The 15,057-nt window shown below is 38.9% G+C and overlaps 1 protein-coding gene across 1 annotated transcript in view; it reads left to right on the top strand.

Annotated features, from left to right (window-relative positions):
- The window catches only part of CTNND2 (catenin delta 2), a 950,773-nt gene that overhangs the window by 152,352 nt on the left and 783,364 nt on the right, over positions 1-15,057 (top strand). The window contains exon 2 of the mRNA XM_007456448.1: positions 6,325-6,461. The gene's annotated coding sequence lies outside the window, so the exon portion shown is untranslated. The remainder of the gene's footprint in view (positions 1-6,324; positions 6,462-15,057) is intronic.

Here is a 15,057-nt window from a genome sequence, read left to right as displayed (position 1 = left end):
AGCAGAGAGTCTTGAAGCCATAGTCTAAAGGTGAGGGAAGAAGAGAAAAGTTCTGGAAGTTTCTAGCAACTGTAAAGTAAAAGGTGAAAAGGGACCTGGCTGAAGGGGAAAAAAAGCAGTTATTTGGAAATCATCAATCTTTACATTCCCTCATTCACATAAGAGTGTGGTTTCTGGCTAGAGCTGCTGTGTGCTGCCCAGATGTTAGCAGCAAAGAAGACTCACAGGTATATGTATTTGAGGTTGTAATTTTTTAGGCCAGGTCACCTTCCTCCGCCCCAAATCTGTTCCACCTACAGTGTGGACACCTTGGCTGGTGGCCACTCGGACCAAACCCCGGAATCACCTGTACTCCTCTCTCTTTGTCTTATGTACCACATGCAGTCTATCAACGATCCTGGCAGTTCTCACTTCAAAATATAATTATAATCTGACCACTTCTTCCATCTTCTACTGCCCATGACTAAAGCCGAAGATGAAAGATTACATGAAAGAATTGACTATAGGGTTAATTGGGTATAGATTAAGGCCGTCAATGGAGCTTTCTCCAATAATGGAATTCTGTATTTTCACTGTTCAGTGCAGTAGCCACTGGCCACATGTGGCGGTTGAGTACGTGAAATGTGAATAGTGCAACTAATAAACTGGCTTTTTAGAATGTTATTTAAATTTAAATAGCCCCATGTTGCTAGGAGCTACTGTATTGGACAGTGCAAGTCTAGCTAATGAAATACGAAGTGAGAGAGTGGCATGGACATATATACACTACCAAACGTAAAATAGATAGCTAGTGGGAAGCAGCCGCATAGCACAGGGAGATCAGCTAGGTAGTTTGAGACCACCTAGAGGGATGGGATAGGGAGGGTGGGAGGGAGGGAGATGCAAGAGGGAAGAGATTTGGGAACATATGTGTATGTATAACTGATTCACTTTGTTATAAAGCAGAAACTAACACACCATTGTAAAGCAATTATACTCCAATAAAGATGTTAAAAAATGAATTAAACGTATGATATTTGTATTTAAAAAACGATATGTATAAATAAAGTAACATTTTGTTATCAATGTAAAAAAAAATACTTAGTGAGTCCCACTGTATGCAAGGAATTTGGAGACTGGAATTTGAAGCAGGTAGGACTTGCTAACCTAGGAGGAAAAAGAAAACAGGTCTCCATGACAACGGAGTATAATTGAAAGGATAAGAGGTTGTGGGTTACAGATTGGGGGTGGGCAGCTCAAGAGGAGCAAAGACTGTATCATGGCCAAAGGAACTTGTTTCTGACTTAGAGGGGAGGAGATCCAGTAATGCTGGCACAAGAATGCTGGGTTTGCCACTGAATTAGATGATTGTGTGACACAACGGTTCATCAGTTATTTTTTGAAGATGGCTTTATTTTGGTGTCAAAGTCATCAGTTGCTAGGCAGAAGTGGCTAAAGAAGGAACAGGTTTGAATTACAGAATAAAATAAGGATTTATTTTCCTTCTGTGTGATGGAGGTCAATAAAATATAACATTGAATGGGGTCCTTGAATTGAGAGCAAGAGCGTTTAGCCTTCCTAAGCGCAGATGCGATTTTAACGTGTTACCTAGTGTAAATTCATAGTGACTCACGTTTGGGGAATAAAAGTTTGGAACATATATTTGGACCTTACAAAATCTTATTACATATGCATATAAGAGTTCAAGTTGGGGGCTTCCCAGGTGGCGCAGTGGTTGAGAGTCCGCCTGCCGATGCAGGGGACACGGGTTCGTGCCCCGGTCCGGGAAGATCCCACGTGCCGCGGCGCGGCTGGGCCCGTGAGCCATGGCCGCTGAGCCTGCGCGTCCGGAGCCTGTGCTCCGCAACGGGAGAGGCCACAACAGTGAGAGGCCTGCATACAGCAAAAAAAAAAAAAAAAAAAAAGAGTTCAAGTTGAAAAAGAGTCTCTGTATATGGGAACTACCTGATTTTGCTATTACTGTCATCCTAACCAAGTTTCCTGAGTTTCTTATCAGATTGTCTATGGAAGTGGTCGTACTATGGATGTTCTTAAGTTAGTGCTTTCTTCTCCAGGCTTATTTCACAGCACTGGCGCACATCTTTTTGTAAGCTTTGGTTTATCCAGGTGTGCTGATTTGAAGCAGTCCATGCCTTATCTCGACACCTGTAGTTCATCTGGGGTGAGTGTGTTAGCAGAAGGCTGCACTAAATAGTACCACCCTGCTACTCTCGCGATTCCCGGGCCTCCCGTGCCCACCCGGAGGTAATTAAGGGAAAGGAAGCTGAGAACTATCTAACCCTGTTTGTATCAGTCTGTTTGGGCCGCCATGCCATGATATCACAGACTGGGTGACTTAAACAGCAGACGTTTATTTCCCCACGGCTCCGGAGGCCAGAAGTCCAAGATCAAGGTGCTATAGTCACGGAGGTTTCTGGTGAGAACCCCCTTCCTGGTGGTCACTTTCTCTCTGTGTCGTCACGTGGTGGAGAGGAAGGCTCTGGTGTCTCTTCCTCTTCCTCTTTTTAATTTTAATTTACCATTTACTCGTTATTTATTTATTTGGCATGCAGGGTCTTAGTTCCCCAACCAGGGATCAAACCCGTGCCCCCTGCAGTGGAAGCGCGGATTCCTAGTCCCTGGACTGCTCTTCGAATAAGGACACCAGTACTCTCAGATTAGCACCCCACCCTTATGACCTCATATAACATTAGTGACCTCCCTGAAGGCCCCATCTCCAAATACAGTCACATTAGGAGTTAGGGCTTCAACCTATGGATTTGCGGGTGGCGGTGAAGGAGGGGAAGGTGACACAACTCTGCCCATAACACAGCTCCTGCGTTTGAGAGTGTAGAGCAGTGTAACGTGGGCCCAGGGGCGGCTAGTCGTGTTGTTTTGTATTTTCTAGACCTAGAACATGTGAGTAGCAAATTCTGCTAGAGAATAAACCACCCAAAATCTGACATTATGGTTCCCTCATATTGTCTCTTTTTATCATGCTGATGATGAGTCTGTTTAACATGCAGTTTGGGTGTTTGTAGATTCTCATTCGGCTACATATATAGAAAGACTTCTTACACAGTAATTGTGTAAAGGGTGTGAAGGGGTATTGTATGTAGGAGGAATAAATCTGTGGGAAAATATTTCTTGTATTCGTGGTAAAATAAAAACAAAGTCAAAGAGATGAGTTTTTCTATATCAAGTTGGTGGAAGCAAGACAGGGTAATAAAGGCCAGTGTTGTCATCCTCGTGGGGAGGAGACATTCTCATGACACTGCTGGTGGGCAGGTATGTTGATTTGCTGTTGGCTCTCAAAATACATGCAGATTCTTCATTCCATCAAGTAACACTTTTGGGAATTTATCGAAAATGTCAGAAATGTAAAAATGGGTAAAATGATAAAAAATAAGTGACTTATGATGCATACAGTTATTGAATACTAAATATTTATTACATCATTAAACTATATAATAATTTTTGCTGACGTAAGAACTAGTTCATGATAATGTTGCTGAGTGAAAATGTTTTTAAAAATCAAAAATATTACATTAATACTCCATGATGTAAAGTTCATTATGCAAAATAAGTCATATCAAAAAAAAAAAATTAGGAAAAAACGTATACCAAAATACCAAAGTAAATATGTTTATCTGTGATGGCAGAATTACTAATGGTTGCTTTTCCTTTTTTTTTTTTTTTTTTTTTTTTTTTTTTCTTTTTGTCTCTCTACATTCTGCAGATTTCCTGGAGTTAGAATAGATTAATTACTAATATTTAATGGATTAGCTCTGTTTAAGACTAAAGTACTTAACCATAGGCTGCAGAGTCTGAAGGCTTAAGGCTTTTTATACTTATTAGCAATCCAGGGCATGGTTCTGGCGGTATTTACCCAGCCCTCCCTCTTTTCTGTAAGCCCTAAGCTAAGAAGGTTGGAAGTGGAGGCCTGACAGTCTTTACCACCCATACGTGGTGATGACCAATGGTTAAATTAAATCTGGATGTTAAAAATTACGAACCATGGAAATTATTCCAAGTCATTTTCACTAGGGCATAGAGGTTGCCTTGGGTAGCAGTGCCTCTATGGTGGGAAAAGCCTTAAAGATTTCACTTCTCTTTCTGTTATTGCGATCAGGGGGAAGGAGGGGGCATATAAACAAACCGAATCATTGCTTATACTCTGTGGGTCAAAGTTGTCAAGTGCCTAAGGATATACTTTTATTCGTTGCCTATTAAATCCCATATTTTAAGATGACAGGTGACTGTCATACTTTTAAGAGTTACATTTTATAGAAATTGGTGTGTAGACAGCATTTAGAAGGCAATAGAAGGTATGGGAAATAAGCTGAAACATCAAAGCCCACTAAAATAGGGGGAAAAAGGGAGAAAACTTGAGTTCTAGGTCCACTTATGTTACTTAATAACTTTGGGACCTCAGGCAATTTCGTTGTCGAAAAATTGTGTTGATAATAATACTGGCCCAGAGCTTGAATTCAAATGAGCCCAATAAAATTTAGAAAACACAGAAGTTAAAATAATAATTTGAAGTATGTAAGAACCCTTCTCTCTCAGCGTAAGGCTGTTCTTACGTAGAGTGCCCTTTGGAGGCCACTGCCATGGATGTAGGTGGAGATGCACGGTCAAGGGGTGGCTCCCCTAATGGCCAGAGGTGACTTTTTCTTCAAGAGCTGCCATTTTCCTTTCTTCTTTCTTTCTTCCCCTGCCCTGTTCTCCCACCTCCCAAACTTCCCCTAAATAGAAGGACATGCCTTTCAGGCTGTTTTACCGGGCATGACATTTGCTGGTCTGTTTATGTCCATCCTTGTGATTATAAGGCTTGATCAAATTATAAAACCACATATGAAAGTAAACTGAACACACAAAAGTACTTTATTTTTAATTTCCCACCCCCAGCATCATAATTACCTAAACCTCTTTCTTTTCTCCTGTTGGTATCCATCACCTAATATACTTTCCACTTGTTTGCCATGGTTGCACTTGGCCAAATTATATTTCACTTGATCCTTATTCTTTGCTTGCATTCTGCTTGTTAATGTCATTTGCCCAACTCCTCCCATATATTCTATGTTTGTAACAGATTTATTTTCCCAGTGATATTCTAATCCCCATTAGTAATATTATAAGGAACTTCAAAAAATAAAAAAAAATCAAAACTAAGTTGGAATGTCCAATGGGAACATTAGGTAACTACTTTTTTGTCATATATTTAAAGGAAAATTCTGTACTGGAGCCCTTTGGGGTTTGCATATCCCTAAATTATTAACTAAATGCCGCTAATAACATAGTACAAGGGCTGTGAAGAAAATTATGTTGCTTAGTTTGAAACCCAGGATGCTCAGATACAGTATAATAGGAGATACCTTTTAACATTCACACAGCAATGGTTCCTGGAAGGACATGGAATATAATAGCTTAAGGCAAGAAAATCACCTTGATTTACTGCCAGCCTTTTATTTGAACAGTGATTTTTGTTGTGCCTGGGTAAAAATTGCCCTGAGTTACTTATTACTTCCTCTGCTGATGACCATTGCTAAGTAATACATGTGACAAACACTTCAGTCTTATTTACTTGTGTGAGAAAGAGAAGTGCAGTGGAACAGAATAACTTCTGAGAGCCCTGTTTTTAACCCGTACATGTCTGTCCCTTTATGAAGTGGGCTGATGTTAATTGAGTCTCTCCTTTCTTTCATCAGTGAACTCAGACAGAATAAACTGTGGCAAATGAGTCTCGCCAGCTTTGCAGCTTTTGTCTGCTGTTGGTCTCAGAGTTAAGAGCTCAGCAAATATTTGTGGAGTAGGCTAGCCATTTACTATATTTCACAATACCAGCCGAGCTTCTTATGTCAACTGTGGTGTTTCTTAATTACTTATAAATTATTGATCACTTATTTTGTGTGATTTTCACATCTAGGAGAATATCTTTAGATGTTGTTTTTTTTTTGAGGTGGAAGTATGTCAGTGCACAAGTAATAAATGTATCTAAATCAGATAGAAAATGATAGTTTGACGAGCTTTTTATCTTTTATCTTTACTTCTTTATCCCTCTGTTTTTTCTCATCTTACTTGCCTTTTCTATCTCATCATTTCTTCCTCCATTTACCTCAAAGTCAAGACACAAAGTTGTGAGCGTATTTTGGAATTTGGTCGGGGTGGTTATAGGAGAGACTGTCTATTTGCTTGCTTCTCCTTCTACAATTATGTCACATGCTTTCTCTGTAGTTCATACTTTCCATCTTGCCAAAGTGTACCTCTTAGAGCTGCCTGATAGTTACGTCTGTTTACAGGGCCAATATCCAGTGGCACTGAGCATGTTCTCTTGCATTGCAGGAGCTATGCCTGTCCCAGACCAGCCTCCATCAGCCTCGGAGAAGACCAGCTCCTTGAGCCCTGGCCTCACCACCTCCAATGGGGATGGCTCGGAGACAGAGACCACCTCTGCTATCCTCGCCTCGGTCAAAGAACAGGTAGAAACATTCCACTTTTCTGACATACACGTTGGGACATTGTAAACATCATTCTTTCGGATGAAAGATGGTGATTTAATTATGTTGGGACGAAAATCATGGTTTTCTAGCAGAATGTTGGTATTCATTATACAATTGCTATTCACGTATGATTATAATAGCTTTCGACTCAGTTTTTTTTTTTTTTTTTTTCTTTTCTGTGCATTAGGGATAAAGAAATTTAAGGCAGGTTGCTTTGAGGATTAAATGAAGTAATAAATGTAAGTTGCCTATCACAGTTCCTTTTTGCGGTACGTGGGCCTCTCACTGCTGTGGCCTCTCCCGCTGCGGAGCACAGGCTCCGGACGCGCAGGCCCAGCGGCCACGGCCCACGGGCCCGGTCGCTCCGCGGCACGCGGGATCCTCCCAGACCGGGGCACGAACCCGCGTTCCCCGCATCGGCAGGCGGACTCCCAACCACTGCACCACCAGGGAAGCCCCTCGACTCAGTTTTTATTTGAGATTTAGGCAGCTTACCTTGAAAAAAAATATCCTACAGGAAAAAAAACGAAAATTGCAGTCAAAAGTCCTATAGGGGAAGTTTTGGCGGATTAAGTGGTGGACCTGACGTTTAATACTGTGAAATGTGTGAAGCCAAATAATTGGTCTGTAGGAAACCTAAAGTTTAATAAAATTTCCAAGTATATCCATGATGCTGCAAAACTGGTGTGAGAGCAGATGAATATCATATCATTGTGGGCCTAAGCAAATTTGTTTTCCCAGTGTTTCCAAGCTGGCTCTGGAAGAATGCATTTCAGAACTTCTCCTGTAAAGCTGTAGTCTAAATGATTCTTTCTCTACCGTTTCTTTGCCATAAAAATGAATAAGCAGATAAAATCTGAAGTCTTAAGATTTAAAAGTAATTGTTTCATAAAATTCATGTTTCTTATAATTAAAATGTAATAAATGATGAAAGAAAGCTGGAAAATAAAAAAAATTTGTTTCTTTTGCTTACCGTGAGCTAGAATACAAATCAATATTCTTTTTAAGTGCAAAAGCATCCTGTGTTTGAATTGTATGATTCAGGGATGCTGAATTAGCAGCAGCAGTGAGGTAAGAGTGACATTAACTTCCCTGATCCCAGGAACCTCTCAACAGAGCAATAGACTAAATGCGGCAATTAAGGACTCAGCTAGTAGAAGGACTCAGTTTCCCTAGAGGACATTGATTTTGCTTAATAAATGGGGACTGACTTAGGTAAAGGTAGACGCTCAAGTTTATCAAACAGTAGCTAAGGAAAGATTCATTGATGGAAAGAATCAATGATGCTGTCAGTCAAAATTGTGTCACTAGGTCAAGAAAGTGTGAGGCAAAAGTAGGTTCACAAAGGAGAGTCGAATAGATTGATTGGATAATCTAGTTTGTGAAAATGGTAAGTAAGCAGGAAATTGGGTTGAGGCCCAGGCTGTATTGCTTGATTAGTTTGCTTCCAAAAGCCTACCTGTGAGAGTTTTCTGATTATTTTTCAGGGGTAATGGAAAAGGGGAGCAAAAGTTCATGATACTCCTTATACTCCAAATACTGCTTTGTTATATAGCTGGGTTAGGTCATGGATTTTTATTCTGTCATGGTCTGGAAATCTTGCTAGGCCACTAGCTTTAGAGCAGTGACAAAATGTAAAGCACGAGGAATAAATTTAATAAGATAACCAGACCCGTCTGATGAACACTATAGTATTTTTTTTTTTTTTTGCTGTGGCCTCTCCCGCCACAGAGCACAGGCTCCGGACGCGCAGGCCCAGCGGCCATGGCCCACGGGCCCAGCCACTCGGCGGCATGTGGGATCTTCCCAGACCGGGGCACGAACCCACGTCCCCTGCATCGGCAGGCGGACTCTCAACCACTGCGCCACCAGGGAAGCCCAACACTATAGTATTTTATCAAAGCACATAAAAGAACTCAGAATAAAGGACAAGGCATGCTACAGTCCTGTGTAGAAGAGCTTGACACCATACGAATATTACCGTCTCCCAAATTAATGTAACATTAGGCAGTTGTACTCAGGATTCTGTGGCTGATTGTTTCTTTGACAAATTGGATCAAGCTATTTTGAAGATCATATGGAAGCATAAATATGTGAGAGTTGCAGGGAAAATTTTGTTCGAAATATTTTACCTTGGACTTACATATACTACCAAATGTAAAATAGATAGCTAGTGGGGCAGCCGCATGCTGTGACAAAGTGAGAGAATAGCATGGACTTATATATACTACCAAATGTAAAATAGATAGCTAGTGGGAAGCAGCCGCATAGCACAGGGAGATCAGCTCGGTGCTTTGTGACCACCTAGAGGGGTGGGATAGGGAGGGTGGGAGGGAGGGAGACGCAAGAGGGAGGAGATACGGGGATATATGTATATGTATAGCTGATTCACTTTGTTATAAAGCAGAAACTAACATACCATTTTAAAGCAATTATACTCCAATAAAGATGTTTAAAAAAAAATATTTTACCTTACTAAACATACAGTTGTGTCCAGTTGGCCCCAAATAGAAAGAATAATCTCTCTAGGACATAACAAAAGATTCAGAACAGATTAAAAAATATAGAGGAGCCTGACTCATTTCAAAGTATCTCAGTTGAGTACAAAGCAGTGGTGGAACTGGTGTTAGCATAACTGGCTAAACATCTGGAAGAAAATTAAGGCCCTTAACTCACAATATATTCAGAAATAAATCTCAAAGGGAAAGCAATATAACTGTCAAGATAAAACTATAGACTTGATAGGAGAAACATTGGGAAAATATTCATACAACCTAGAGGTGGAGAAGGCTTTCTAAGTACGTGCAGGAAACTCAGAAGCCATACATGAATGGTTGGTACAGTTGGCAGTGTGAATACCAACAATAATAGCAAGGAATAATTTAACATAAAAAAGGATAAAAATAGACCACAGGAAATAACGTGTCACAAATATGACAAAATGTTGATATAATTAATATATTAAGACTTCCTAATGTTGATGAGAAAAAGACAAAGGAATAGAAAACTAGGCAAAAAATATCAACAGGAAATTCAGAGAAGAAAAATGCAAACAACCAATAAACATATGCAAATATTTTCACCCTAATGTGCCAATCAATGACATAAAATTCAGAATGAAAACATGATTTTCTTTAATCTACCAAATAGACAAACATTAAAAAACAGTATATATTATAAGCGAGCTACAGTTAAATTTTGAGGAAATTCACATTCTTTTTCATTCCAAATGAAAATGTGCTTTACTGTAATCTTTTTGTAAAATGGTATGTTGCTGTGAGTTGGCTTTTGAAATACTCCATAGCCTTTGATTAGTCATGCTTAGACATAGGTTCTATAGAAATGAGTGACCTAGAACATAAGGTATTAAGTATGAGTATGTATTGCAGAATTATTTGGGATAGTAAAAACAAAACAAAACAAAACCGTATTGATTGATGAAAAGTTTTAAAAATGGTATCTCCTTTATATAAAATCCTCCATATAAAAGATATATCCTTTCTATGCAGTTATTAATAAAAGTGAGTTAGATATATATCTAAACTTTGAAAAAAATCCATGAAGATTTTAGAAAGGAATGGTATAGTACTGTATTATCCTGTTTTTAGAAAGTGAAATAGTAAACATATTTTTTGTTTGTACATGTTTATGAGCCTCTAGAAAAGTGTACAAGGAAATAAGCCAAATTATTAGACTTCTTACCATACGTGTTTACATTTGGACAGAGGTAGGAATAGGCACAGAGGACTTAGAGGATCAGGAAGTGTATCAAAAAAGGGGAAAATAATTGGGAGACTGGAAGAAATATTAATTGGGTTTGGATAATAGGAAATAGTCCTTCAGCTTAAATAGCGATGTCTGTAGTTGAGAGAGTGGATAAGCTACTCAAAGGAAAAATACATTACAGTAAATAAAATGGCCTCTCCAAAGCCTTGATGAGAATTTAATAAAAACTTACTGTGAAGAGTTTTTTTCTAATTATTAAAATAAATTCATTGCTCATTTTTGGACAGTAAAGGTGAGATGCTTTGTGGCAGATAAGTAATGTGAGGAGGAATGAAAATGTCTTGGGAAGCTGAGTTAGAGCAGGTGGGAGCGGCCAAATCAGAGACGTGGCAGTCAGGTCCCATGTGTGCTGTCTGCCAATTTGAAGGCAGAAATCAACAAGCAGCTAAGCCCATGGACTTCCTTAGTGTGACCTCATGCAAACAACCAATCTCTTCCTTCACTGGGACATTTTTGTCCTAAATTATTCTTAAAACATCCTTCCCCTCTTTTTCTCACATATAGACCATCCTTTATGGAGTTAAAACGAAGTTAAATATATTTTTAAAAAATATTAGCTGAGGTTAAGGAAAAGCGACATTAGAAATTAATACCTTCTATGATTCTTAACAATTACGTGCATAACCTATTTATAAATCTTTTCACATAAAGAATATCGTTTGCCTGGTCCTCTTTAGGTGCTCACAAGAGATAGCTTTCTTGAGTAAAAATACTATTTATTCATTTAGAGAATTGCAAGTAAAAAAATTTTATGACATTACAATTATGTACCACTCTAGTCCTGGCTTCTTGGACGTCAGTTCTGTAGAAGGGAAGTGATTTTTTTTTTTTTAATCATAGCAAGCATATATTCTGAGCTGACTGGATATAATAGGTTCCATAATGTAATTACTCATTAAATATATTGCATACCTTATTTAAGCAAATCACAATAAAGGGTAATAACAGAAATGGGTACGTAAAGAAAATTCAGTCTAGTAAGAATTCATTGGAGTAAGTTGTTAGTGAGACTAAGAACAGAAGTTCTGGGGCTGGTAGTTGACATTGCATAGAAATAAATTCTACTCTATAACCATGGAGTGGAACTTAAGTCATGCCAAACCGTGAACCATGAAATGCACCCCACGTAGCATGTATGGCACGACTGAGACATTTTTAAGCTGAGCCCTAAGTGTTTGAACACACAGCAGCCATGGATTGCTCAGTGAAAAGGTGTTCATTGATTTTTTTTTTCTTTCTTTACTCTGATTTCCCATCTTGATTGCTTTTTAACTGGTGAATTTTGTACTTTTATATTAACATAAACAGAACCATGATTTATGCTATACTCTATGGGTAATTTTCTGTATTTCAGACACATCTGTCTCGTTGCCAACAGTTACCAAGTCTCTTGTCCCATGGGGCTCTAAGAGAGAGGGACCCAGTCCCCACTCCCTCTTTTGTGAGTGTCCTTCACCGGAAGAGGAAGCGGGGACAGAGGTGGGCATGTGACGATTCCCATCATATCATTTGAGCAAATAACTGAGAGAGGAGACTGATAACCCTTCATCACAAAGAGGAGACAGAATGATGTGATGGCTAAAGGGGTGAGAAGGGCCAAGGGATTTCAGGCTGGGAGATATTGCTATGATGATGACAGTGACCCAGAAGAAATTAATGATGCTTGGGACGGGTATAATTTCAGTGGGAAAATCACTGAGTAGGTGAGAGTGAAGGGGACCCAGTGCACCAGCAGAGGGAATGGCTTTTAGAACAAAGACAATTCATCTGTGAGAACAGGAGAGAGGCAAAGTTCATGGCCGCAGGAGGGCTGATGGCTTGGTACTGGAAACCTATGTATTTCTCTTCTGCTGTCATCAGGTAGACATGGTCAGTTTGTTTTGAGTTGTTTTGGAGTCTGGAGAGCTGGGCTGAGCCGAGGTGGAGAGGCACTGGATATGATGAATGCAAGAAAAAGATTATAATGACGGATCTTGAAATTGCTGCTAAGTGAAAAGGGGTAAGAGGCAGAAAAAGTGGTAGGAACAGTGGATTCACAGAGTGAATATGTATGGTGATAGCATGAGAACTGTGTGCTTAAATGAAGAATTTGAAAGTAATTATTGTTAGTGTCGAGACCTAGGTAATGACTCTGGGAAATGAGATCAAATCAAGAAAAGAGAGAGAGAGGGGACTTCCCTGGTGGTGCAGTGGTTAAGAATCCGCCTGCCAGTGCAGGGGACATGGCTTCGAGCCCTGGTCTGGGAACATCCCACATGCCGCGGAGCAACTAAGCCTGTGCGCCACAACTACTGAGCCTGTGCTCTAGAGCCCCAAGCCACAACTACTGAAGCCCATGCTCCTAGAGCCCGTGCTCCGCAACAAGAGAAGCCTCCGCAGTGAGAAGCCCGCGCACCGCCATGAAGAGTAGGCCCCACTCACCACAACTAGAGAAAGCCCATGGGCAGCAATGAAGACCCCTGCAACCAAAAATAAAAAAATTAATTAATTAATTAATTAATTTTAAAAAGAGAGAGAGAGAGAAAGCTTGTTGTTGACGGTGAAAGCTGATGTGAGAATGAGGACAGGGCAGTGGCTCACATCCCCATCACTGGAGAGACCCGAGGTGGCCTCATGACTGCAAGAAATACAACATGTTTGCTTGTGGTTTGCCTGGGAGTAGTCATCTGATCTGAAAATATTTTCATATTTTCATTAAAAAAAAACTGTTCCAGTGCTGGTCTGTACTATTAGACAAGAATTTACATTTACTTATGTCATATAATGTTGACCTATGTATTTTATCTTAAATCAATATGTGTCCTGCTTTGCTCTTAAGAAAACCATGGCTTTCCTAAAGCTACACTTGTTTTGAAATACATTTCTTCCCCTTCAGTTGACCTATGTCTCCCTTGATCATCACATGCTTCCAGAGTTGGTATCTAAAGGGTCTTCTTATGTAAGCTAAAAAAATTATGGGACTTTAAACACCATATTTTAATTGAAGTATAGTTAACTTACAATGTTGGGTTAGTTTCAGGTGTACAGCAAAGTGATTCAGCAAAGTGATTATGCTTTCAGATCCTTTTCCATGGGGAACTTTTTAAAAACCTTTAGAGCTCATATTGATCTTTGTAAATTATTATGGCTCAGATAAATGTGTTTTTTGTAATGATTCTATGAGTGAAATATACTTAATAATGAACAGATTAAATAGAAAATTCTAGGTACATAACAGTATATGCAAATGTGTCATTTTGTTGGGTTTATTTAATAGTGTTTATCAATTGCCTGCTATGTGCATAAGACTGTGCTTCCCCTGGGTGAAACACAGATTCGGAGTTTCATTGCTTTCAAGTAGTTAGCCATGAAGCTAAAAAGATAAAACAAACATATATAAAACATTAAAAAATTGTAGGTGAGTGATGAAGGAGAAAAACCTGCAACCAAGATTACTCTACCCAGCAAGGATCTCATTCAGATTTGATGGAGAAATTAAAACCTTTACAGACAAGCAAAAGCTGAGAGAGTTCAGCACCACCAAACCAGCTTTACAACAAATGCTAAAGGAACTTCTCTAGACAAAAACACAAGAGAAGGAAAAGTCCTATAATAACGAACCCAAAACAATTTAGAAAATGGGAATAGGAACATACATATCGATAATTACCTTAAATGTAAATGGACTAAATGCTCCCACCAAAAGACACAGATTGGCTGAATGGATACAAAAACAAGACCCATATATATGCTGTCTACAAGAGACCCACTTCAGACCTAGAGACACATACAGACTGAAAGTAAGGGGATGGAAAAAGATATTCCATGCAAATGGAAACCAAAAGAAAGCTGGAGTAGCAATTCTCATATCAGACAAAATAGACTTTAAAATAAGGACTATCAGAAGAGACAAAGAAGGACACTACATAATGATTAAGGGATCGATCCAAGAAGAAGATATAACAATTGTAAATATTTATGCACCCAACATAGGAGCACCTCAATACAAAGTAAATGACACATCTATGAACTTACAACAAATGACTGGAAAATGAAATTAAAATATCCTTTACAATAAGAGCATTAAGCTTAACAAAAGATGTGTGGTATTTGTATATTTACAACTACCAAACATTGCTGAGAGAGATTACAGAAGGTCTAAATAAATAGAGATCGTGGTTGGGAAGAATTCATATTTCTAAGCAGTCAATTCTCCCCAAATTTATCTATGGATCTAATGCTATTCCAATCAAAATCTCAGCAGGTGTTTTGGTAGAAACTGGCAAGGTGGTTCTAAATTTTATATGTAAATTTTAAGAGACCAGGAATAAATAGCCAATATATTCTTAAAAAGAGAATAAAGTTGGAGGGTTTATTCTGCCTTATTTCAAGATGTACTGACAAGTTACAGTAATTAAGATAGTGAGGTATTGGCAAAAGAATAGACAAATAGATCCACAAAACAAACAAGTGACTCCAGAAATGTGTATATAAGTGCGTATATATGTGTGTGTAGATAAATGTATATGAAATGTACATGTGTATGTAAATGTATGTGTATGTAGATATTTGTATGTGTATGTAGATGTGTGAGTATGAAATAATTGTAAAAGTCACCAACACAATTCAATGGATAAAGTAAAATGTTTTCAATAAATGGTACCAAAATAACTGGATAGCCACATGAAAATAAAAAACCGTTGACCCCTACCTTACACCACACGAAAAAATTAATTTGAGATGGATCATAAATTTAAATTTGAAAGCCCAAGTTATGAAGCTTCTAGGAGAAAGTGTAGGAGAGGATCTT

This window comes from Lipotes vexillifer, unplaced genomic scaffold, assembly GCF_000442215.2.
Source record: "Lipotes vexillifer unplaced genomic scaffold, Lipotes_vexillifer_v1.1 scaffold458, whole genome shotgun sequence".
NCBI lineage: Eukaryota > Metazoa > Chordata > Mammalia > Artiodactyla > Lipotidae > Lipotes > Lipotes vexillifer.
Note: the sequence above shows the minus strand (reverse complement) of the source record. Positions and strands in the feature narration are given on the sequence as shown.